General features: G+C 38.1%; 2 long non-coding RNA genes across 3 annotated transcripts in view; one reads left to right on the top strand and one right to left on the bottom strand.

Annotated features, from left to right (window-relative positions):
• Positions 1-3,798, bottom strand: part of LOC311432767 — a 38,983-nt gene extending 35,185 nt beyond the window's left edge. Inside the window, exons 1-2 of the long non-coding RNA XR_014690304.1 lie at positions 3,700-3,798; positions 228-287 (exon numbers count right to left, since the gene is read on the bottom strand). This is a non-coding gene — a long non-coding RNA (uncharacterized lncRNA). The remainder of the gene's footprint in view (positions 1-227; positions 288-3,699) is intronic.
• LOC311432766 overlaps positions 1-25,456 on the top strand; it is a 123,657-nt gene that overhangs the window by 39,062 nt on the left and 59,139 nt on the right. For both annotated transcript variants that reach the window (XR_014690302.1, XR_014690303.1), the window contains exon 4: positions 20,750-20,925. This is a non-coding gene — a long non-coding RNA (uncharacterized lncRNA). The remainder of the gene's footprint in view (positions 1-20,749; positions 20,926-25,456) is intronic.

Here is a 25,456-nt window from a genome sequence, read left to right as displayed (position 1 = left end):
TGGGGGATGAGATCAGTCTATTACTGAAAGTCTGCTGATGCTTAGCATACCTACAAATTAAGGTTTGTGTTGTGCTTAGATCCCTACTTCCAAATTTAATACAGTAGCTTATCTGTTCTAAGAGGAGGAATAAGCACCATGGAGTGCTTATATATGATCTCTCCAATGAATTACTTCATGAAATGTACAACATAATATATTCTCCTGTTACAATTATCATTTGTCACCTGTGATTGGAGAACTTCATCCTTCATGAAGTACTGGCAGAATTATATCTCCTCTGAAGTCTGTAAGAGAAATAAGTTTACACAAGTGGTGTCAGCACTCCCACATGGGCCCAAATTCTTTTCTGCCTTGTTCTGCCCCACATCACCACAGTGGATCTTCATGTTATCTAATTTCAGCCATCTTAATGTTAGAAGTTTAGATTAATACATCTCATCTTCAGTATACTTATTGCAGACACCTATGATGCATCATAGCATCACAGAATCACAGAATCATTGAATGGTTTGGGTTGGAAGGAACCTTAAAAACCATCTAGTTCCACCCCCCAGCCATGGGTAGGGACACCTCCCACCAGACCAGGCTGGCCAAAGCCCCATCCAACCTGGCCTTGAACACCTCCAGGGATGGGGCATCCACAAATTCTCTTGGCAACCTGTTCCAGTGCTTCACCAGCCTCTGAGTAAAGAATTTCTTTATTATATCTGATATAAATCTACCCTCTTTTAGTTTAAAGCCATTATGCCTTGTCCCATTACTACACCCCCTGACAAAGTGTCCCTCTCTAGCTTTCATGCAGACCCCTTTTAGGTACTGGATGGCCACTATAAGGACTCCCTGGAGCCTTCTCTTTTGCAAGCTGAACAACCCCACCTCCCTCAGCCTGTCTTCATAGCAGAGGTGCTCCAGTCCTGTGATCATCTTTGTGGCCCTTCTCTGGACTTGTTTTAATATGTCTGTGTCCTTCTGTTGCGGGCCCAAGAGCTAAATGCAGTACTCCAGCTGGGGTCTCAAGAGAATGGAATGAAACACCCTCAACATGCTGACCATTCTGCTTTTGATGCAGCCTAGGATACGGTTGACTTTCTGGGCTGCAAGTGCACATTGCTGTCTCATGCTGAGTTTCTCATCAGCCAACACCCCTAAGTCCTTCTCCTCAGGGCTGGTCTCAATAATGTCTGTGATGTGTGCTGTCTTATGGACTACCTTATTTTCAACATCTATGTTTTTCAATGAATGAAATGCATCCCCACTCTCTATATCCCCACTATATATATATATACGTGTGTATATATATATATACTTCAAAACAATTTTAGTTACGTTTTATACTTTCTCTGTATGCATATTTACAGATACCTGAAATGTGAGGGAACTCAGGTGAAATATAACCCTTGCTTACTCAGATGAAATTTGTTAAATGGTATCCTGTAATCAGGCAGCAACACAGTTCATAGATACTGTTATAAATTATTTTAAAATTGGAAATATCAAACAGTTATATTTTACTTAGTGGCCATATTACAGTCCTGTGGTAAGGAACTTTCGGCAATTCTACTGCATTGAAAGAAAGATGTACTGCTTGGAGAGACAGGTAAATATCTCTTGATTTTGGAAAAGCTGAAGGGCTGATTGCCTTTGTATGTCTTTGTGTGTAATATGTGTTGAACACCTTGCTTTCTTGGTGTTGCTTTAACAGGAAACCTCACCATACATTCTTCTTTTTCTCCTCTATTGACCAGAGGTGAATTTCCAACAAGGGTCAAGGGATGCATTTTCCTATTGAGCTCCCAAGCTCTGTTTGTGGACAATGCAATCTACTTGTCACTGCAGTAACTGCAACTGAAAATAAATTAGAGTGACTTCTGTGGATTCAGAGGAACATTTTCATGTTGAGATGCCTACAGTACAAGGAGACAAGCTGTGGGTCAGTCTCAAAGTATCCCTTCTTCAATAACTGAACCGATGTATTTGGTGAATGATTTCTGGTGTTTAATCTGTCTCCACAAGTAAGAGTTAGGGCCAACAGTAGTGTGTTGTACAGCAGTTGCTGTCTCTCACTCTCCAAAGAGCTGTGGAGCTTAGGTGGCAAAGCTTAACGTAAAGAAACTGATTGTTGTAAGAAGCTCGGGATGAGTCTTAAGTGTCAGAGAAGGCATATGCTGAATGCTTCTGCAGGACATTTCCGTGGGGTTCAGGAAATGCCATATTTATGAATGTGTAAAGCTTTGCCCATCACCTTCTTATAATCCTCTTGTTACGGTTTAAAGCCAAAGACATATGTCGATCCTGTCACCTGGAGATGGTGTTATCATTACAGAACTGTCATCATTGGCAAAATGCAAAAACGTTTTGAGATAAAGTAGAATGTAGTTCATTTACCCACTTGATTAATAACATAAGCATCACAATCATTCTTTCAGAACATGCTAACAGTTAAAAAAGGTTTGGAAAGAGGGAGAATGAAAACAGACTAGTGACTATTTTATATTTGAATCTAAGCCTCTCTAAGTACTTAAAAAGATCATGCTGAAGCCAGTCTTTGTGAACTGTTTGTTTCACCAAACTTGTGTGTAACCAAACACAAGATGCATACAATTCAGGTGCAAAATCTGTCTCCTCTTTAGATTTCAAGCACAATTTTAGAGATGATTATTTGGTCCGGCCAAACATGAACCACCAGTAATTTTTTGATTTTCTAATGTCACTTTTCTTGTCACTAGTTCACAACAGCGCCAGAGGAAGATTGGCCTCTGACAGCACTGCTGTGCTAATTTTCCTGTGCTGAGCACTCACCTCATTTTTCTTTCAGGTAATAGATGTAATGCCTTTTGAGCTTTTGCAAATCCATAGCACTTCATTACCAGAGCAGGCCTTTGGTGATTAATTTGTTGCAGCAATGAGGTGCTGCCTGAAAAAGGGCTTCTGAGGAACAAAACAGCCCAAGCGAATTGTTCTTGGCTGTGGAAGTGTTTTTTTTTTTTTTTTTTTTTTTTTTTTTGTCTTTTCAGTATTCTATGTGTACAGCTGATCTGGCAGGACATTAAGGGAAGTCCAGTGACAGAAATGAAAGATAACAAAAGACTTTTCAAGAGTAACAGACTTACAGACAAATAAGGGATTGCACCTAGAAAACTTTTGGACTTGTGTTTTTATAGACATAATCAGAATCTTAGCACCTGCAATTTCAGCACACTGCTCTAGGAGAATGATGATCTTGCATAACAGTCCTTTTACTGTCTCTCCAAACATTATTGCTTTATCTGCACATCTTATCCTTGAGATTCTCATACCCAAAGTTATGTAAATTCTGAGGCACTTTTCACAAGAACACTTTGTAAGACACTGAGATCAGTGATTAGTCAGATCAGGACACAGCAGTTGTAGTCCAGAACTAAAGAAAAGGAAAATGGAGGTAATTCCTAGGCATTCTGTGCAAACTGATTGTGTCAGGTTCCTCTGTTCAAGTAGGCAACAATATAGAACAACAAACATTTTGGCTGCTAAAGAGACTACCAGTACTTCTGTACTTAAAGCGAAACATAGTCTGTTTCTCTGGGATGCAGAAATGTCAGGTGTTTCATAAAGTCAGTCTGGCAGCAGCAAGAAATTAAAGCAGAGAAGACCTATCTATTTAATAAAGAGGGAGTTTATGTTATATTTCAATAGAGTTGTTAAACAAATTGCACTGACCTTACACAAGAGCAGTCCTTGAAGGGCAGACTTTGTTCTCCACCCTCCCTGTGCTAACCTCTTGAAGCAGTCATTAAATATTCATTCCAACAGTTAGTCTGCTTCCAGTTTGGACTGTTTCGCCTTTTTGCTGGTGAGAATCTCTAGTGGTAGGAGTAAACTTTTTGTTGTTTTTGTGTCTTGTGCTTCCACTGAATAGTAATGAATGCAGAGTACACTGAGTGGCAGGCTAAAATTTATTCTGGACCATAGGTTCCTGAGACTTCATTTATTCTTTGCTGTAATCATGTCCTGCAGTCTTTTTCATGCTGCGGTTTCATTTGTGTGCCATGTGCCATCAGCGTGGCACAGAAGCTGTGATTCAAAAGACCCCTGTCACTACCAAGAAAAATGATAAGCAGAGAATAAATAGAAAAATGTGTTGCAGATTTACAATATAGAATTTCCATGTGTGGCTGCATGCTTTGGTTTCCACTGGATCTGGAAGGGGAATTTCCAATACAGGGTGAGAAAAGTCTGGAGTAAACTAGAAGCAAATGAAAATAAAATGAACACCTCTAAGTCAGATTTTAAGGTTCTAAGTCAGATTTTAAACTCAAGATATCTGTATATATAACTTAATATTTAAATGCTTTTTCTGGCCAAACTTTGATGATTTTTTTCTTAATTACTGTCGATGGATCATCTGGCAAACTGGACCAAAGCTCTCATCTGTACATCACCTTGCATATTTACTGATTATGACCTTTGTCAGATAGTCAGCACAAATTTTCTCCCTGTGATGATGGTAAATGGACTTGGGAAAGTATTTTACATTATAAAAGAAAAGCATTCAATATTCATTATATCACTCCTCAGGACATTTATCCTGAGAAACAGAGTCTGTGCTGAGACACAATCACAGACTGTTCTCCAGAAGCAGACTGAGCAATAGTGGCTTTGTCTCAATTTTATGCTTATAGAACAAAAGAATGATGGAAATAAGTCACATCTCCATAAGAGAGAGTCCAGATTTTGTCTTATTAAAGCCAGTACTGATCTCTGTTGATAGCTTCTGCAAATGGCAAAATCAGGCAAGCAGACATGCTCTGTCCTCATGACAAAGACCTGCAGGAGATGACCCCAAACCTGAAACAGTGAGGTGGTTTTATATTTCTGAAGAAAAATGAGGTGTTGTAGCTTCCTTTGGACACTGGTGGAAGTCAAAGAAGGCTTGTGCTTCAGCGTGCATAAGAGTGAGTGTGAAAGCAGAGGTGTCACTCTCCTGATAATGTTTTTGTCAAGGAAGGGTTCTGGGGAAATCTCAAATACTTTCAGGTGACATCTTCAATACATATAATGAAAGTGTGAACATTGTAAACATGCCTTAAAAAAGGGGTAGTCTTGAGCTTTATTTTTAATACTGTATGCTTCTGAACTCTTTCACAATGTGGGTTGCATCTCAATACCAGTCATGACCCCCTCCCATCCATGGACACACAGGCTGCTTCCTTTCCTCCCAGAGATCAAATAGTATCTGTAAGGCAAGCTCAGCAGTTCTTAGCATGGAAAAGAACTCTATAATAAATAAGTAATAAATTAATATTTAATTTAATCTTCCTTTAATGAAAGTTAGCACCTGAAAGAAGGTGGGGAGACGGATCTATGTGACCAGTTAACTCTCTGCAGAACAGCAATGACCACTTTGCAGAGGCTTACGTCAAAAGAAAAAGCTTATATTACTAAAAAAAAAAAAAAAGAAGAAGACCTCCTGCCTCTCTTAACTGATCTACATGGTCAGTGTAGGACTAACACTGCTTCGAATGTAATTATGTGGCCTGAAAGCCTTGTACGATAGTGCATACTGCAGTCCTGTGGTCCACTGGCCAAAGGTGCAACTCTTAAATGACTATTTGACTTCAGTCTTTTTTAGTACTAGAGCGTAGCTTTTGTTAAATATGGGTCAGGAGGTCATTATGTGAATGACTGCCTGTTGGGACTTGCATTTTCTGTGGGCAGAATATATATATATATTTTTTTGTTACGGTCTGTTTCTGTCTATTTGTGTTTCTGTAACATAAAGGCAGTTATGGTAAGGTAAGGGCAGCTGCAAACTGTTCGGCTTTTTGTGACTGCCCTCTGGTTTCTGAAAAGTTGCTGGAACAAAAGTCAGCTATGTAAAGGTTGTATGCTCCTTGGTTATTATTATCCAGTTTTGCTCAGGATCTTCAGTGGATGGAAACAGTATGTAGATTTTTGGTAGGGGTTTAGGTGGTACAAATGGTTCAATTAATTTAGGGTCTTCCTTTTTGCTGGTTTGACTTGCTCTGTGCATAGAGAGGGGCTTTAGTTCACTTATAATGGCTATACTTTTGAGTATAGGTATATATCTAAGTGACTGAAAGAACTATCACCTTTTCACATTCAGCCCAGCTCAGCCCATGTATTAATATTCCTTGCATTTTCTTCTGCATCTCCTCAGAGAGCAGATTAAAATTAAAATTCTGCCAAGGTTAGGTAGCAGAAAGGATTAGTGAGCTAGGTCTTCACCTCTAGAGAGAAAGGTGACATGCAAATGGTTGGACCGGACGCATCCTTATTCTGGCAACTATTTATTAGATAAAAAAAATCTCCATGTGACTGACAGTTTGTGCTGAAGAGATATCCAGGACCAAAAAAGCAAAAAGACTGAAGGTCAGGATTGAAGTACAGTACATTGAGAGTGTTATACAGACTTTGCCTGTTTATCTCAAGTTATTAGCATTTAATTTTCAAGATCAGCTCTTTACTGAAAAAAAAAACTTTAAAAATTATGGTGCCCAATTCTCCCCCACAAATGTTCTTACAAAAGCTCTGAACCAGATGAAAAAAGAGAAAAATAGAATTAACCAATGCAATAAACCCCTGTATTTCATAACTGCTTTGTATTTTAAAGGCCAAATATAATATCTCATTTTTGAGGAAAAACTTCAATAGGATTTTCTCTTGGATGAGCAGAGAACTGTTTGAGCAACAAAAAATGAGCACTGCACTACTCAATTTCATGCTTGCGTCAGGTTTAGGAATTGGACATTTGGCGTAAATTGTGAGGATGAAGATAACTACTGTAAGTATAGAAAGGGGACCAGTAAATATAATTGAAGGAATGTCCTTGCCTGCATAATTCACCTTGCAAATCTTTTACAAAAATGGTAGGAAAATGAGCTTTCTGAACTTTCCTTTTCTTTCTGCTACCGTATTGTTAATGTATGGTAAAAATTGGACAAACACACACACTTTATATGCAACCCATAGAATGTGTAGGTCTATAAATATACAGAAATTATACGCAAACCAACATCATCCTTAAATATAGAATCTCCACTGTTTGATTGTTATTAGCAGGAAAACCCCACCAACAGTGCAGTCATCCGTGCTTCTGAAAAATGTAAATGTCAATTTTTGGTCTTTAAAAATTATTAAACCTAGTAAAAGATAACAATTTCCAGTGTTTGCTTGGTTGGTAAGATGCACGAGAGTGAGCAGTACTCCTGAGAGCTGCCATTGGTTAGCTGGAGGGAAAATGGGTATCAATTATACATAATCTAAGAAGCCTCTGCATAATAATCAGGCCCAGTAGGGGCTTTGGGGCAGCTTCGTTATTCTCTTGTAAACACAAGAGCCCAGATAGACATGTCAGTCAGGAGTAGCTGCAATTCTTCCTTTTTAACACCTTCACATTCTATTGCTTCAATATGCAAACAAGGCTGTTTAGCTGAAGGTTGAGGCTGTGCTAATGAGCTCCCTGCACTAACCCTGATGTAAAAAGGTTCTCTTTCACAGCTGCTCAGAGACTAGCTCCTCTGGGCATGCTCAGGTATTGGAAAATAATTCCTTTTAAACAGAGAAATGCCAATCAGGATTTCTTGCATACTCTCCTCTTTTCTCAGCGTGCTAATGCAATTACCTCATAACTTGTGAACTTTTTATGGTGGCAAAAAAATGTTTTGTCTTTGAATTATGCATTTTTTTGTCACCCAAAAGAAAAGAAGATTTGGAAAATTCAACAGATGTAAAAAATCATACCCTTCCTTAATTCCTGGAGGACTGTAACTCAAGGCTAATTTTCACTTTTCTTTCTTAAAGGTGGACAGTCCTTTCATCCTTCCCATCCATACATTTCTCCTGATAGCATGATTTCCATTTTCTTTTAGCTGGTCAGTGTTGTAAGTGACAAAGGAACCTCCTAGCACAGTGTTGCCAACTTCATTCCTGCTTGACACTGAAGAGGCTAACTTCTGTTGGTTGAGGACCTTGACTCTGTCCTAGAGCTAGGTTTCAGGGCATTGCTGAACTTAACCAGCTGCATAATTGCCTTGGTAAAAATACACAGACCCCATGATAATCCTTTACGGATGAGCCGACATTTACAACTCACAATGTGAAACGTGATGATCTCTCCAATATCCAATTATTCTTATGAATAAAGTAGTTTTCTGCCTGGAACAGTCAGAAATCCCCGCTGGGTTAATTTAGTGTCTGATAGAAATCATTTGGGTTTTCTGTTTAAAATAGGGCAGTGTATGATTCCTTACACCATGAGATGCTCCCTGTCTTCATTCATTCATTCACTCTTCCCCAGGACTGTGCCTTCTAGCAACATGGCACAGGAGAGCAGACCTATAGACAGAGCCACATAAATATCTGTCAAGTGCAAGTTACAACTATCTCAAACTGTAACACATTCCTATGAAGAGAGACAGCACAGTTTTAACTATTTAGCAGTCAAGTATTGTGATCTACTCTTTTTCACTTTGTTATCTGTTGGATTTCTAATGGCTGTCTCCATGCGTGACAATCCACATTACTGAGTCAGTGGGAAAGTCTTAGCTTTGTAATATTTCAGCACTTAAATTATTTATTATGTTAGCATTATGGCATATTAAAACCCTGACTAGACAGGTAGAGCTAACTTCCTTCTGCCTTGCTGAAGCTCATTAGATGGCCATCATAACTGGACAGACTTAATTGTGTTACATCCAAATAATTCTGTCATTTGGATTCAAATCCAAGAAAGTGGCCTACTCAGAGATTCCACATATGTGACTGTGACTGGCAAAAGACTAAATGATTAAGGTGTCCCGAAAACATTTTACTTATGGCATGTTGGTAAAAATTTACAAGTAAAATTAAGAAACTGAAATAAAATGTGACTTTCCTTATTTCAGATTGTTTTTAAATTATACCATCCCACTGTAATACTAGTATCCCCAGCTTGAGGAAAGTTCATTTATTCATCTTTTAAAAATAATAGTTGCTAGTGGTTACATTTATTTGTGGTTTGGAATTCAAATTTTCCAGCTCAGAGAATAAGTGACTGAAAAAAATATCTGCATTCCATTCAGGTCAGCTTTCCATACATCAATTTACAGTTCTTCAGTTTGCATGGTCCAAATGCTTCTAAGCACAGTTATTATGCAATAATTCTGCTGCCTTATAGCTGTCAGAAAGGAATAATTTGGAGGTAATTAAACATCTTTCTGGGAATGAGAGGACTCTGTCTTCTGAAAAGTGTCTCTGTCCCTTTGGACAAATCACTTGACATAAAGGTTTTCCAAAACACAGGAATTTGGATACTTTAGACAAACAAACAAACAGATCACCAAAACAAAACAAGCAACAACAAAATAGCAAAAAACTCCAAAGGCATTATGTCTCAAAGCTGGATTACAGGTGTAATAAAACATGTACAGTGGTCAGCTACCCATATGAATGTCCAGCCCAAAGCAGGAGCCAACTTCAGTGTATATGGAGTTGTGACAATGATGGACATCTAAGAAAGGATTTCAGAAGTTGGTTGTTAGGGTAAAAGCCTTTTTATCAAGCTAGGAGCAAAGCTCTGAAAGGCTAAACTAAACAAGGAGAAGAGCTTAAGCAGGTAAGGAGCAGACTCAATCAAATGGGTGATCTTCTAGAAAAAAAGAAATTTGATTCACTTGGGATCACCCCTGCAAACAGGTATTGTAACAGGCTCAGGTGTGTGTGTATTACTCCTAGTAGCTGGGTCTGTTTTTGTCTGCCAGTTAAATTTGTATTTCTCTTCACATTCTGCATTTCTTGTGCATCTGTTTCTTTTTGGCATCTTTTGCAAATCTCTACTGCTATTTGCATAAGTGGTCTTCTTGTGGTAAGGCAGACTTGAAATGGTAGAGGGATATCCAGATTAAGACTACTAGACTAACTTGTGCTGAAAGGCTATTCCTTTCCCTTAGGGTAATCAAGACTAACTCCTTCAATGTGTGACACTGTGAGAAGAAAGACCTTAGTACCTAGAGGCTTGCATGGGGATGGATGTATACTGAGAATGGCTTTGAAAGTGCCAGAGAACCCTGAGAAGTCTTAGATGGTCAAGAAGGGCAGCCCAGGCTGTATATAAGGACTTGGTTCTCAGCCCTATGGTACCTTTAGTCCCCACCTGAAATGAACTACAGTTTTGCTTCCTTTGCTCTGTGTTTTGCTTTGTCTATCTATACTTCAGTCAATTAAGACAAAAGTATGCCCATGTCTTAAAAATGTTTCCAGGGTAAAAATTCCTTTCTGACTCTAAGAATCACAGAATCATTAAGGTTGGAAAAGACATCCAAGATTATCTGGTCCAACCATCCCCCTACTACCAATATCACCCACTAAACTGTGTTCCTAAGTACCATATCCAACCTTTCCTTAAACATCCCCAGGGATGGTGATTCCACCACTTCCCTGGACAACCCATTCCAATGCGTAACCACTCTTTCTGAGAAGGAATTTCTCCTGATTTCCAACCTGAACCTCCTCTGGTGCAACTTGAGGACATTCCCTCTAGTCCTATCACTAGCTATTTGAGTGAAGAGGCCGACCCCCAGCTCCCCACACCTCTCTTTCAGGTAGTTGTAGAGAGCAATAAGGTCTCCCTTGGGCCTCCTCTTCTCCAGACTAAACAACCCCTAAGTTGCTCCTCACAGGACTTGTATTCCAGGCCCTTCACCAGCTTCATAGACCTTCTCTGGACACGCTTCAGGGCCTCAGTGTCCTTCTTGTAGTGAGGGACCCAAAACTGAACACAGTACTTGAGGTGCAGCCTCATCAGAGCAGAATACAAGGGGATGATCACTTCCTTGGTCCTGCTGACCACACTATTCCTGATACAAACCAGGATGCCACAGGCCTTCCTGACCACCTGGGCACACTGCTGGGTCATGTGCAGTGAACATCAACAAATTCCCCCATGTCCTTTTACTCTGCACAGATTTCCAGCCGCTTTGCTTCAAGCCTGTAGAGCTGCATAGGGTTATTGTGGCCAAAGTACAGGCCCCAGAACTTAGCTATGTTGAACCTTATCCCATTGGCTTCTGCTCATTGATCCAACATGTCCAGGTCTTTCTGCAGGGCCTTTCTACCCTCCAGCAGATTGACACTTTCCCCCAACTTGGTGTCATCTGCAAACTTACTGAGGGTGCACTCAATTCCCTCATCCAAACCATCAATGAAGATATTAAAGAGGATGGGCCCCAACACTAACCCCTGGGGAATACCACTGCTGACCGGTGAGCAGCTGGATTTCACTCCATTCAGCACAAGTCTCTGGAGCTGGCTGCCCAGCCAGTTTTTAACCCAGCTAAGAAAGTACCTGTCTAACCCATGGGCTTCCACCTTCTCCAGGAGAGTACTGTGGGAGACCTTGTCAAAGGCCTTGCTAAAGTCTAGGTAGACTACGTCAACAATGTTTCCCTCATCCACCAGGTGGATCATTTGGTCATAGAAGGTGCTGAGATTGGTAAGGTAGGACTTGCCTTTCATGAGCCCATGCTGGCTGGACCCGACCCCCTTGCTGTCTTGCACATGTTGTGTGATTGCAACTCAAAATGATTTGTTCCATAACCTTCCCTGGCAGTGGGGTTAATCTGAGAGGCCTGTAGTTTCCTGGGTCCTCTTTACAACCCTTCTTATAGATGAGTGTCACATTAGTAAGTCTCTAGTCATCTGGAAACTCTCTGGTTGACCATGACCATTGATAGATGATGGAAAGTGATTCAGCTGTCATGTTCTTCCACTCCATCAGCATCCTCGGGTGGATACCATCTGGTACCATGGTCCAGGTGGAGTAGCAGGTCCTTAACTGTTCATTTTTTCATTTTTCATTCATCCATTTTCTACTAGCCATCTAACAGATTAGGACTTTTATACACAGTCAGTGATATCTAATAGAGGTGAGATTAATCTCATGTAAGTATGAAAAAAAGTTGTGAAATCCTTTCACTACATTCATAAACAATTTGATATTGACATTTTGGTTCCTACGAGAGGTGAGAACAGGGTTGTGACACCAAAACAGAAAAAATACCTTAAAATAGTAAGTGAACGGTAATGTTTGATTGGAGGAACTGTGCAGTGATATTATATTTATTTTTGACACTGTAAAGAAAAAAAGATTGAGTTATGCAAAGGAAAAGTAAAATTATAATACCATACTTTTCACTAAGTCTCACTAAAATACCAATACTTATCACTTCATTCCATTTAAAAATAATCTGCATAGCAATTCAAGGTAGTGATGTTCAAACAGTGGATTTTTAAAGACCTCAAAACCAGATTTTTTATCAGCTCACAAAATAATTTCCTAATTTTCTAGGATTTTGCAGAAGTTTTGAAAGTTCTCATCATGCAAGTTGCTTGTTTGAAAGACTAAATGTAAAAAAATAAAAAACAATAGGATACATTTAATTACTCTTGGGATGCCTTTTCCTTCTTTCTAATCACAAATAAAAACCTTTCTATACATTCATTCATTTGATTTTATGCATGCAGCTGTCAACACATCATAAGCAATGATAACTAGCTGGATACTGATTTTTGATGTTTAACACATCATTCTCTGCACAAAACAATAAGAAATACTTGTACAAAAATATTACTATAGAAAATATCCTACTTCCCTGAAACTGGACTATTGGAGGCAAGAAATTCAAGCTAGGTAGACTTGTAGCTAGCTAGGAAGTGGCAATGTCTGTTGTACATTCTGGGCTGTGAAGTAAACAATAAATTTGATACAACTTTGATTTAGAGGGTACAGATTTTTACAATTCATTGCTACTGAGTCATGAACTGATCTAGGAGGTCAATATGTATGAAATAAGGATTTTTCTCTCTTCCCTTGAATATGCCTGAAATAGTTCCTGTTCAGCTTTGCTTGAGAACCACTAAAAGATTGTCCACTGTACCTTCAGAAATAGCATGGACTTGTGTTATGCAATTAAAAACAAACTATTCTGAAAGTGAAATTATCATTTTTCCCTAGGAAAATCAGAAGACCCACAGTAAGACAGCAGCTAGTGAAACAGAGTAGTGAAATGGGCTTTGTGGCAAATATAGTGGCTGTCTGCAGTTGGAGCTGGGATGGACATATTGGTGAGATTTACCAGTTTGAATGGTGGGAGGTAGACAGTGCCATGCTTTAGCCTGATCCTATTGAGTCTAATACTGGCTTCATCATATTACACACTTTAAGATTACTTATTTATTAATCTTGTTTTCCTTTCTTTGAGGGGAAAATAATTTTGTTCCTAGTTAGTTTCATTAAATATTTTTTTGTATAAATGTTTTCAAATTAAACACTGATTTCATAAAACCATCCCAGGTACTGCTTAAGCTTCAGGTCATTAATTCTATTTTTAAACGCATTAATACATATGAAAGAACTTTGTCTCTGTCTACCAAAGTGCCTGAAGTAAACATTTTCCCTCTACTCCTGCTAAATTACTAATTAGTTTGGTGTACTTGGAGATGAGAGCCTTTGAGATTGGTAAAACTTGTGTTTTCAACAGAAGTTTATTAAAATAGTAATTGGTGCTCTTGATGGTAGATTTGAGGAGAAAATTATATATATATAAATATTATATATTTATAAGAAGGACATCGAGGTGCTTGAGCGGGTCCAGAGAAGGGCAACGAAGCTGGTGAGGGGCCTGGAGAACAAGTCCTACGAGGAGCGGCTGAGGGAGCTGGGCTTGTTCAGCCTGGAGAAGAGGAGGCTCAGGGGTGACCTTATCGCTCTTTTTAGGTACCTCAAGGGAGGCTGTAGCGAGGTGGGGGTTGGCCTGTTCTCCCACGTGCCTGGTGACAGGACGAGGGGGAATGGGCTTAAGTTGAGCCAGGGGAGTTTTAGGTTAGATGTTAGGAAGAACTTCTTTACAGAAAGGGTTGTGAGGCATTGGAACAGGCTGCCCAGGGAAGTGGTGGAGTCACCATCCCTGGAAGTCTTCAAAAGACGCTTAGATGTAGAGCTTAGGGATATGGTTTAGTGGAGGGCTGTTAGCGTTAGGTTGGAGGTTGGACTCGATGACCTTGAGGTCTCTTCCAACCTAGAAAATTCTGTGATTCTGTGATTCTGTGATTATCGAGTATCAAAGAGTGAAGTGATTGATTGAAACAGACACAGTGTAATCAAAATTGTGCAATAGTCTAAGTTTACTACGTGAATAGAGACCCTTCACCCCCCCAAAAAAAAACATTACATATCTTCTCACAGGGAAGTATTTTTGACACACACTGTTTCAAAGCCTGCTGGAAAGCCTTAGGTTTAGGCTGGACATGTTGTAGCTGTTGGTGCCAAACCTGTGACACATGAAGCTGTGTAGGAAAGCTTCTGCTGCCTTAGCTCCTTCTATGCAAAATGGGAAACCTAGGACTTAGGTAGCTGTCCCGGGAGTGCTTGAGTTCAGTCTGTCTTTCCTAGGGTAGATATGTTGAGGAATTAAAGCAATGATTTGCAACACACGTATTAAAAGCAGAAATACCAATTAATGTTTTTGACAAGGGGAAGACGAACAAATTACAGATAAATCTTTCCACCAGTTTTATATTCCCCTTCAAAAACAATGTGGAGATTGAGTTGATATCCATGGTATTTGAATATATAGTGACTTTAACAGGATAGAATCATAGAATCGTAGAATCATTAAGGTTGAAAAAGACCTCCAAGATCATCTGGTCCAACCATCATACTACCACCAATATCACCCAATAAACCATGTCTCTAAGTACCACATCCAACCTTTCCTTAAACACCCCCAGAGGCAGTGACTCCACCACCTCTCTGGGCCACCTTCCAATGCCTAACTAAACTAACTAATAGTTGTAGTGTAAAATGCTGGCTGACATATAGAGGTTACTAGATTTTAAACAATGCAGAAAGAGGGAGATAACGTATTTAGGGATAACATATTCCTTAATAAATAAATAAATAAATAAATAAATTGCCAAATATTTAGTAACACAATAAAGAAACACCAAAAAAGTATGTCCTAAACAGCTGAACTTTCAAGTGTTAATGTACACAAGATTTTTTAAATTACGTGTTTTTGTTTGGACTGAAAACAGTAATGAGATATGTCATAACTTTGCAATAGAACTATAACTTATACCTAAAACTGGGAATATCAAAAAGCTATTGCAACACCACAATAAACAACCAAGTTGTTTATGGAGATGAATATTATGATACGCTTAGCTAAAATTTCTTCTTTCTGAACTATATTTTTCTTAATGGATAATAATTCCCAACAGAGACAAATCAAAGAAAAGTACTTATATAGCTTTACTTACATAAACTACTGGTTATAATGATGACTAAATGTTTAGAGATTTTGATGCAGGATCAGCAACACAGAAAGAGCAAATACTTGATATTGTTACTGTCCCCATGTCACATATCAGGAGCTCTGACCAAACAATTAAGTGATTTTTTTAATGCTATATATAGCATTTAGTCAGCATATATATTGAAGAAGGGCTGAAAGTGAAAGGAGGAAATTTTGGCTGCATAGAATGTCTTAGATCTGTAATTTTTTTCAGCCTTTACCTGGAAAAAAACTTTTCCTAGGCTGTTCTTTTAGTTGGTCTGTCTTCTCCTTTAAGTCTTTCTTGTTTAGTTTAGCTTTGTCAATAATTTCCTTAGTAAGCTAGGGGAATTGGGAAGGAAAGATCTTATAAGCTAAGTAAACTATTTACTCTGTTAGTACAGAATGTATTTCAGATACTGAAAACTTGTTCTTGCATGTAGTCACCATTGTTTCAAACACTCTGAGGAAGGAAACAATAGTTGTGTTAGAGAGTGTTTTGAGCACATTGTGAACCAGAATTTTCACACATAGAACAACAATGTACATTTCCTAACAACCATATTCACTTTTAGCAAGTCTTTTAGAAAAAAAATAAAATAAAATGTTGATTTTGGGCAATAAAACAGATATGCCTTTGGTACTGATATCTTTTGTAAATTTTGTTTAAATAAAACTGAAAGTCTTTTATTTACTGGCCCTTTCATACTGGAACATTTAAAAATGGGGACATGATGAATTATATAACCTCTCTCAACTTTTATTATTCTAAGATTATTTTATTATTGCTGATTTGCCTTCAGCACTGGCCCTAACCACTAGGAGACCTTGTGTTAACATCTTCCCAGGCCTCCAGGGGAGGGTCTTGAGAAATCTCTTCATTTTTTACCACTCTTACCTCCTCCTCCTTCCTTGTTTTGCCTGCTTTCAAGCCAGTGACAGGTTGCATCACAAAATGAGATTGTTCTGTAACCCTCCCGGGGACTAATGTTGGAAAAGAAAAGAAGATAAACAGAAGATGGTGTTTTCTCAGGCTATTTCACAATTTTTGATCCACACTGGAGAGATTTTTGATTAACTTTTCGGTGGTTTGACTGCATGCAGAAAGAAAATGATAGGGAAGCAGGGAGATGAGAGTGGGAAGAGGTAGACCATGAGAGGTAGACCTTCTTCCCCTGAGCCCCTTCAAAATAAAGGAGTCCCTTCCAGGCATGCAGTCCCATCTACATCCTAAAATCCCAGTTTTTCAGTTCAAAGACTTCCCCTAAATCTCACTCTCTGAGGTCCTCCCCAGCTGAATCCATTCTACTGATACTGTAGAATCATATTTATCTACAAGGCTGGAATCCTTTGAGCTAGGTTAAGTTACTAACTTACTATACTGACTAAGTTACAGTATAAGTTCTCTCTGAAACTTTTGTCCCAGTTGGCAAGCATTTCCTGAGGTCCCAAAGTGGTCCAAGACTAGATCTGATGATCAGAGAGATGATCCAAGACAGGTATATCTTCAATTATCCTCTTGCCCAATGCCATGAACCATCAAGGACTGCCAATCCTATAATTAAGTACGTTAAAAAACAAAAAAGAAATCTGGCTTTTAATCTCTTACTAATTTCTCTAAGGAGATTGCTGGTGTTAGATCATTCTCATTATAGCTTGATCACTATAACTCTCTACCCTTCATTTTCTTTTTCAAAATTATAACCTGTCAAGACCTATCTTTCTACATTTGGATGGTAAGAACAGAGACTCATTTAATTCTGGGTGCTAGGAAGGAAGATTTTGGAAAATGAGTAAACTGAGGAACTGAATGCAGCCACAACTGCACTGTGAGTGACAGTGAGTGACAATAGTGAAAGAGTGGAATAAAGTCCCCCAGACCACCTCACAGATATGGGATGCAAAGGTTCAATTATAATATTTTTTTGTCTCTGATGAACTCCCAGATTTGCCACACTCACTAGAATGATGCTTTCCAGCTATTGGTGGTCAACCTACCTGCCTCAGGAAGGTATTTTGCATGAGCTTTGCAGGGAATGTCGCTTTTACTTAGGCTCTCTATACTGAGTTCCTGGAAAGAAGAATAAAGTTTTGTGATTTGGAGGTGAAGGGTAGTCAAATAAACAGAAGTCATGTAGGAGTCAAAATAATCCATGCTCTAAGCTGTCTTTATGATATATTTCTATGTTTGGCAGTTTGTTTAATCTCCATGGCTATGGAGATTAGGAAATTTGGAGTGCCACAGTCTAGGTCTGAGTGTTGGGATCTGATTCCCCATTGGGTGACATTAGTATAGCTGCTCAATGCTTTCTCCCTCAGTAAGTAGGGACACCCAGCCAGTGCCTGGGCATGTTCAAAGTTTGGCACAGACCAAGCACAGTTCCCAGGGCAGTCTAGAATTAGGAGTTGTAGGGACATGAAATGTACTGTGCACTCTGAGCTCTCCCTGGGCTGTTTCTTTTACCACTGTTCATGTCACATTTTTTATTTTACTCACCTGGGTGTTGCCTTCTTATCTTTTGAAGATAAGGGTCTTGAGGGTCTTTGGTCACGTGTGGATTTAGCCCTCCATTATCACTGGCAGGAGGCTCCAAAATCATAGAATGCTTTGGATTGGAAAGGACCTTAAAGATCATACAGTTCCATGCACCCTTGACATGGACAGGGAGACCTCCCACTAGACCAGGTTGCTCAAAGCCCCATCCAGCCTGGTCTTGAACACTTCCAGGGATAGGGCATCTATAACTTCTCTGGGCAACCTGTTTCAGTGCCTTACCACCCTCTAAGTAAAAAAATTCCTCATTATATCTAATCTAAAACTATTCCCTTTTAGTTTAAAGCCATTTAAACTTGTGATATTACTACACTACCTGACAAAAAGTCCCCCTCCAGCTTTCTTGTAGGCCTTAAGTATGATAAGATGTGGTTCTGTTTTGTCCTCCTCAGAGATCTTCAAAAGCTGCCTTAATTAATAATAAATCATTTAATAACAATAATCTTTTAATAAATATGAATATTAAAATATAAATACTAAAAAATCCCTTAATAACAATAATCCTGTAATAATAAATCTTTTTCACAGTTTCATGGCACAGTCATATGTTAAGCTCACTTCTGCAGCCTTCAAGCAAAACTCATGGTCCTGGGCACCCTGTTCTGGGTGGCTCTGCTTGAGCAGGGTGCTGGTCCCTGCCAGCCTCAGCCATTCTGTGGTACAGTTGAGAGCCATATTTGAAAAGCTTGATTCACACCTGAAATTCGCATTACATTGAGAAGTTTGTTCAGCAGTACTTCAACATTTTTGCATGGAAATGCTTATGGGCTGAAGGCTTTATCTATTTATGGTCTTCAACACCTAAAGCCTGCTGGTCAATCCCTTAATCATAAATGCTGAGATGTCTTCCAAAAAACCTCCCAATGCAACCGGTTGAATAATTATTAATTGCTGTAATGCTGGACCTAAATGCCAGGTTGTCTAAACCCAGATGATCTTGAATGAGCCAGCCGTACACTTTATCCCAACTGGAAGTTTTCGTTAAAACAGCAGTGCATTTGGAGAACATGATTTTATTTGAGATCGTATTAAAACCAAGTGAAACAGAAATGTGAGATTAACCTGCTTGTGGCTGAGCTGATTTGAAAATTAAAATCTATTAATGAATTGTGCTACTTCTTGAATTGTTAAAGTAGATGTAATTGGAAATTTTCAGAGCACTGTTTTTTCAGTGATGCAGAAAAGATTTAGAGTTTTTGTATAAAGGATATCAGTCACTTAATAAATCATTTTCACAGGTTCATGTAACAATCACACCTGCAGCTCACTTCTGCAGCCTTCAAGATAATCTGTTTCCTGAAAATAAGGGAACAATGCTGGGAGGGCAAAGGTAACTTTGTTTTCACTGATATTTTTGTTAGGGCCAGACGGTGTCAGGCAGAACTCTTTCCTTCCCCCACTCTCTTTGTATTTCCTATACAAAGGTCAAGTGCAATCACAGACCACAGTGAAAAGGCTTAGGAGACTCAAAAGGTTGAGAAGTTATCACTGGTGACTGAGCTATTGAATCCAGATGGAAGAATCCTGTTTTAGGCAAATACTTGGTCTGCACCGAGAAATTTTTCTCCAAATGCATGACTTTGCTCTGACAACCTCTGCAGCAGAAGCTGCTGCATAGCTTGCATTGTGCTCAAATGACCCCTGAAACAGAACTGGGATATGAGTTACCCTCCAGTGTGGTGATGAGGACATTTACATGGGCCTCAGCACTCTGAGAAATACCTCAGAGTACTCTATAGCACTCTGGTGAGGACATGCACTGCAGAGGACTGTCAGAAGAGTCTACCCTCAAGTCCCATAAGCAGAGGCAAGAATTGTAGTTTGGACATTGCAGCACATGCTCCAGTGATTGAACTAGTGGATAAGCAAGTGCAGGTTATCATGTAATAGATTGGTAAATCTCATCCTTCATTTCCTTCACCCCACTGCACCCCACCCACCCCCCAATAAATGCACTTAGGTGTTTAATTTTGTCTCCTAGGAAACTTTTTGTACATATAGGAAATTGTGTTTCCTTTATTATTATTATTATTATTATTATTATTATTATTATTATTATTTAATTTGGTTTTGGTATGGAAAATAATTCAAAATTGTTTCAATTCAGATATTTTCTTCTGTTTTGTTTTTGTTTCTGTGTGGATTTGGGTGGAAAGGGTAGGTTCAGCAGTCATGTGAAGGATTTAACTGTGTACAGAGCCTTACTCACAACACACGTAAGCCCTTTTGAAATACCGTGCTTTGTCCTCACGAAAAGAAAAAGCTGCTACTTCATGTGTTAGTTAACAAAGGTTAAGTAAAGCATATTACAATCTTAATTATGTAGTGCTGTTGCAGCTTGCTTAAGTTTTAGTTGGTCAAAGAGAACTCTGCATCCTTGATAATGTTTTAGTTTGACCTGCTAACAAATGTTAATACATCTGTCTTGTACAATGTGTTTTTGTGTGTGAATGTGCATGTATTCAAGGACTAGAAAAGAAATTCTACATGTCAGATGAAGGTCCTTCAGAATTCAGCAAGTGTCATTTAAATGAACAGCAATAAATCACAGAGCACACTATACATACTCTGTACAGGACACAATGCTAAGCAAATTACAACTTTATGTACAGTAATTCTTCAAATATTCTTCTATTTTTTAAATCACTTTAAGTATTTAAGTATATGTCTTTCCAAAGCCAGAAAAAAATTGTTAATTAAAAATTGGTTAAATTCATCAGAATGTTCATAACAAGCAGTAGTTTATTTGGGGGAACATTAGCAAATACACAACAGTCCTATTACTTCCTTAATTTCTGTTGTATAATATTGAAGTCAAATCTTAGTATCCTAAGTATCTTTTTTTTTTTTTTTTTTTTTTTTTTTTTTTTTTTTTTTTTTACAGGAGAGGATAAGCAATAAACATTGCATTTATTAGCTTCTTGTGAGTAAATATTTATCTATCACTCCTTGGCTGTATGCTACTGTTGCATATTCAGTGCTCCCTGACACACCTGTACCATGTGGTCTGCAAACACTCAGAAGAAAATTCTTCACCACATGACAAGACAGACACAACAGGTAAGGCCATTGAAACCAGAGGAAGCACGAAGAGATGAGTCAATGCAGAGTCTTATGTGTGGCAATGATCTCAGGGCACTGGCTGCCTAGCCACTGTCAGGGACTTGAATCGTGAAAATGCTTGTTTGTGAATTTAAGATGTGGGCAACATTTTACTAGTCCATGAGAGCTAGCAGAAGCAGGCTCTTAAAGGCAAAGGTGAGAAGTTCATGGTTGATGAGATAAAAAGTGGGAGTGCTGGAGGTACACAAAGAAAGGAGCAAGGTGTTAAAAGCACATAGTCCAGGAAATGGTTGCAAGGCTGGGTACATATGAAATGTCTCAAGTAGTTTTAATGAGATGAGATTAATGAGTGTTCTAGCTGTATCCCAATATTGCGACTTTGCTCTGTGATGTCTTTTACATGCCAAATCCATCACCTCTCAATGCCCTTTTCTCCAGAGGGGTCTTCTTTACAATGCTGAAGATAACAAAGGTCCTCTGAAAGACGGAAACACATTGCTTTAGCCACTATAGAATCACTGCATACCACCAGAATGTATAGTAAAATGTAGTAGGGAAAAAGAAAGTAAAAGGATCATAGCTATAAACTGAAACAACTTTTTTTAGAGGATCCCTGGAGGTTTTTTCCCCCATTGTTTGCCCTGCTTATTTTACAGATTACACAGCTTTTCAGCCTGTTATTAGCAGGCAGAATATTTTACTGTGTTGTCTTCAAATTCTTACTTGGATAGATTTGTAAGTAAAAAAATAGTCTATGTTTGTTATAGCATGTGGTATTCTCCACTTAACTAAGGAGATGAAAAGCCACAATTGTGCTATGATGTTTTATTAAAATATAAAAAAAATAGAAAGCTATCAGCACAAACCAATTAAATAATACTTCCTGTCTCCACACGGATTTAGACTACATGCAGATATATATTTACATTTATATTTTATTTGGAAAAAATAAACAGCTTTTACCCAATAAAATCAGGCTTGCTATTTCAGAAGGATTAGCCATCCACCGTTGCTGGAAGCTCAAAAATAAATAAATAACAAAAAACTTCTGTCCCACATATCAGACATTTTAGAAACCTGCAAAGCAATCACTCAACATATCAACTGAATTTCAGAGTCCACAAAACAGCAAACATAAGAGTAAATACATGTAAGTATGAGTAAAGAAGTTGTCATGGAGATGACAACTTCAGGCATTCCTCTGTCCCTTACCTTCACTGGGCCCATCATGATAACAAAAATCATTCCTGAATGGATGAATTAACAGTTCATCAGTGCCTCAGGTCTGTTCTGTTTATAAAAAAATGCCTCTAGCTAAATAGGTGTAGTGTGTTGTGCACAACTCAGTCGCATGGATGGCATTTACAATGCAACCTAACCTAATGAAGAATTGTCACTTCAAAATTGGCCTTGTGTTGAGCAGGCGTTGGATCAGATGGCCTTCATATGTTTCATCTAACTTATTTGTTCTGTGATTCATAGAATCATAGAATCATGGAGTGTTTCAGGTTGGAAGGGACCTTAAAGACCATCTAGTTCCAACCCCCCTGCCATGCACAGGGACACCTCCCACTAGAACAGTTTCCTCAAAGTCCCATCCAACCTGGCCTTGAACACTTCTAGGGATAGGGCATCTGTAACTTCTCTGGGAAACCTGTTTCAGTGCCTTACCACCCTCTAAGTGAAGAATTTCTTATTATATCTGTTTTTTAACAACAATATTTTCTAAGAATATAAATGTTCTCAGAAAGTGAATTAACTGACTAATTTTGTGCTCATTTAAAGGACCTTACTCATGTGACTTCCAGTTTTAAAGGGAGTTAAATATTTTGTTGTTTAGGAAAGGTGAGACCAGTAAAAATGAAACATTTGAAAGAAAAGGTGTAATGCAAGGTTTTCGATCAATATGATTTCACCAAAAGAGAGCATTTTTCCAACACAGTTTCATGTTGATTAACAAATTGACTCTCTTCTGGGAGATCTATATCCTGATACCTAGCAGAAGTAAATCAATATGGTCCAAATGACTTCTTTGAAATTATGTCACTGCAAACCATTTATGAATCTGGTCCATCCCTTCCATTAAAATTAATGGAAGAAAGATGAGTCCAAATGACCTAGAATACTTTTAAATTATATTTTCTTGAATTGTGTCAAAACAATGTTTTTAATCTTTATATGTTTTTTGTGTGTGAGTATTAAATGTGCTGAATGATCTAAATGTAAACTGTGATTAATTATTCCTATATAAGCTCAGTCTACTTCCAGTACAATATTAACATACAATAAAAGACTGTTTCCATCAAGAACTCGGCATCCTCTTGAAAACTGGATTTGGTTAAGGCAACAAGAATGAACATAGTAGCAATGGGGAAGTTAATCAACTTAAGTCAAAAGTCACAGCTCAAATGAGAATTTATTTTATTATTTTATTTTATTTTATTTTATTTATTTTATTTTATTTTATTTTATTTTATTTTATTTTATTTTATTTTATTTTATTTTATTATTTTATTTTATTTTATTTTATTTTATTTTATTTTATTTTATTTTATTTTATTTTATTTTATTTTATTTTATTTTATTTTATTTTATTTTTAAGTGTATTAACAAGTCCTGGTGTTAACTAACAGTATGAAATACAAAATTGTTCTTAAAATCTTTCCTTTCACTGTTTCCTATTTTTGTACTTCACTAAGTACCAACAAAATGATGCAATTTTCCATGAATGTTATAAAGGTAGAACCTACAATCTCTTCTTGTGTTGAATAGTTCTTTACTGTATGCACAACTTGTAGGTATGGTTGTCAGATCTGATCTTGTATCTTTGAGCATTTCTGGGGAATTTCTGGGGATTTTATTTTGTTTTTAATTATCTTAGTCTTTTTTTTTTTTTTTTTTTTTTTTTTTTTTCCCCAGAGACTTTAGAAGTCATAGTGATATACTTCTACTAACATGAACTTTCAAAAAGTAGGCCTAAAAATAGATTTTTCCTCTTCCAGATTCTATTCAGGTACTAGAGCAAATTGAAAGTGTGGCTTACCTAGGTATGAGAATAAAATGTGGGCTGAAGTCATTCTCTATTAGGGGACGATCTAGATGATGTTGAATGACATGAGACCACTTTTAGTCATTTTGTTGCAGATAATACTGTCTCCTGTGACAAAATTAAAGGAATTGGGACTTGGAAAAAGAGCTTGTGCTTTCACTTTTTAGAACTTTTCTTCATAAATGTGGTCTGAACTCTTGCATGTGTCTTTTCTTCTTGTCCTTAGTTATCAGATTTCTGGCACAGTATATTGTGGATTATGTCCATATAGATATTCCTGTTGTCTCTCTAGAATGCATTTTGTGTATTGCTTTGGATGGCTTTTAGAGTAAGTTCATCCCCTTTGCTTTTGTTACATTCGTAAGATTTATTGTTCTTCTCTGGATGTGAAACTCCTTTTGCAGGAGATGGATGGCAATTGTAAAAAGGTTGGGCACTCTGGAGAGTTATCTGCTAACCTAAATATTGATCTTTTCTTTCAGACTTTATCACATGCCCCCATTTTAAGATGCCCATAGTAATAAAATTCCATTAATTTCACTGGAAGCCAGACAGAAGGTCAGCTTTGTGGAACAATTTCTGGACTGATGCTTTTTATGGAACCCATAGCCCTTTCTATGCACAGTTCATGAACTGAGATCCAGGAGGAGCATGAATTTGTTCTAAATGATGGCTCTGATTAGCCTGCAAGAACATTTCAATGGAAAAATACTGTTGGAAACATATGTATTTTCCATTAAAAGCTGCTTTATTTCAGATTTGTACTTCAGAGTGTAGATTGCTTGACTTTAGAGTACTTGCATGTGCATGCAAAATGTGACTATTGAAACATTTCTAGCACTGTAAAAAGAAGCTAGTTTGTCTGTCCATCTTGTGCAGCTTCGGAGTGATCTCTTAGAACATTCATTGGCTCTGTACATTAAGTGTTATGTTTTCTATGATTAGCTCTAGGTTTGCAGTATTTGCTAATTCTGCAGACATCAGGAAGGTTGTGTGTTGCTGACATTTCAACTCAGGTAGAATAGAGTGATACATATGGGTATTGTAGCTACTTGCAATGAGCTTAGTGAGAAAAACTCTAGCTGCAGAAGGGTTTGGAGGCAACATCAAGACATCAGTCTACGAGCACATGATGAATTTAAAACCTACCTGAACTTTAATTTCATAATGAAAAATCCTGCGTGTTTAGAAGTGGGGTGTTCACAACAGCTAATTTAGCCCTGGGGCTTTTTCTTCCTAAGCTGTCCCTGTGCTCTGTAGCAAGGAAGTAGCCAGACAATATTGCAGAAGGAGGTTAGCCCCTGAGGCCGAAGATAGCCTTTGTATATACTCTCCACTACAGCTTTCATATTTTTACTCAAACCTGTGGTCCGTGAAACTGCATTCATTTTCTTTGGGAGCTGACTAGACATGTCGCACAAACCAGAAATATGTACCCAATTAACATGTTTGTTTCTGACAGACGGTGTATTATAGTAA

Source organism: Aythya ferina, assembly GCF_964211825.1.
Source record: "Aythya ferina genome assembly, chromosome: 2".
Classification (NCBI taxonomy): Eukaryota; Metazoa; Chordata; class Aves; order Anseriformes; family Anatidae; genus Aythya; species Aythya ferina.
This window is presented reverse-complemented; position numbering and strand designations above follow the sequence as displayed.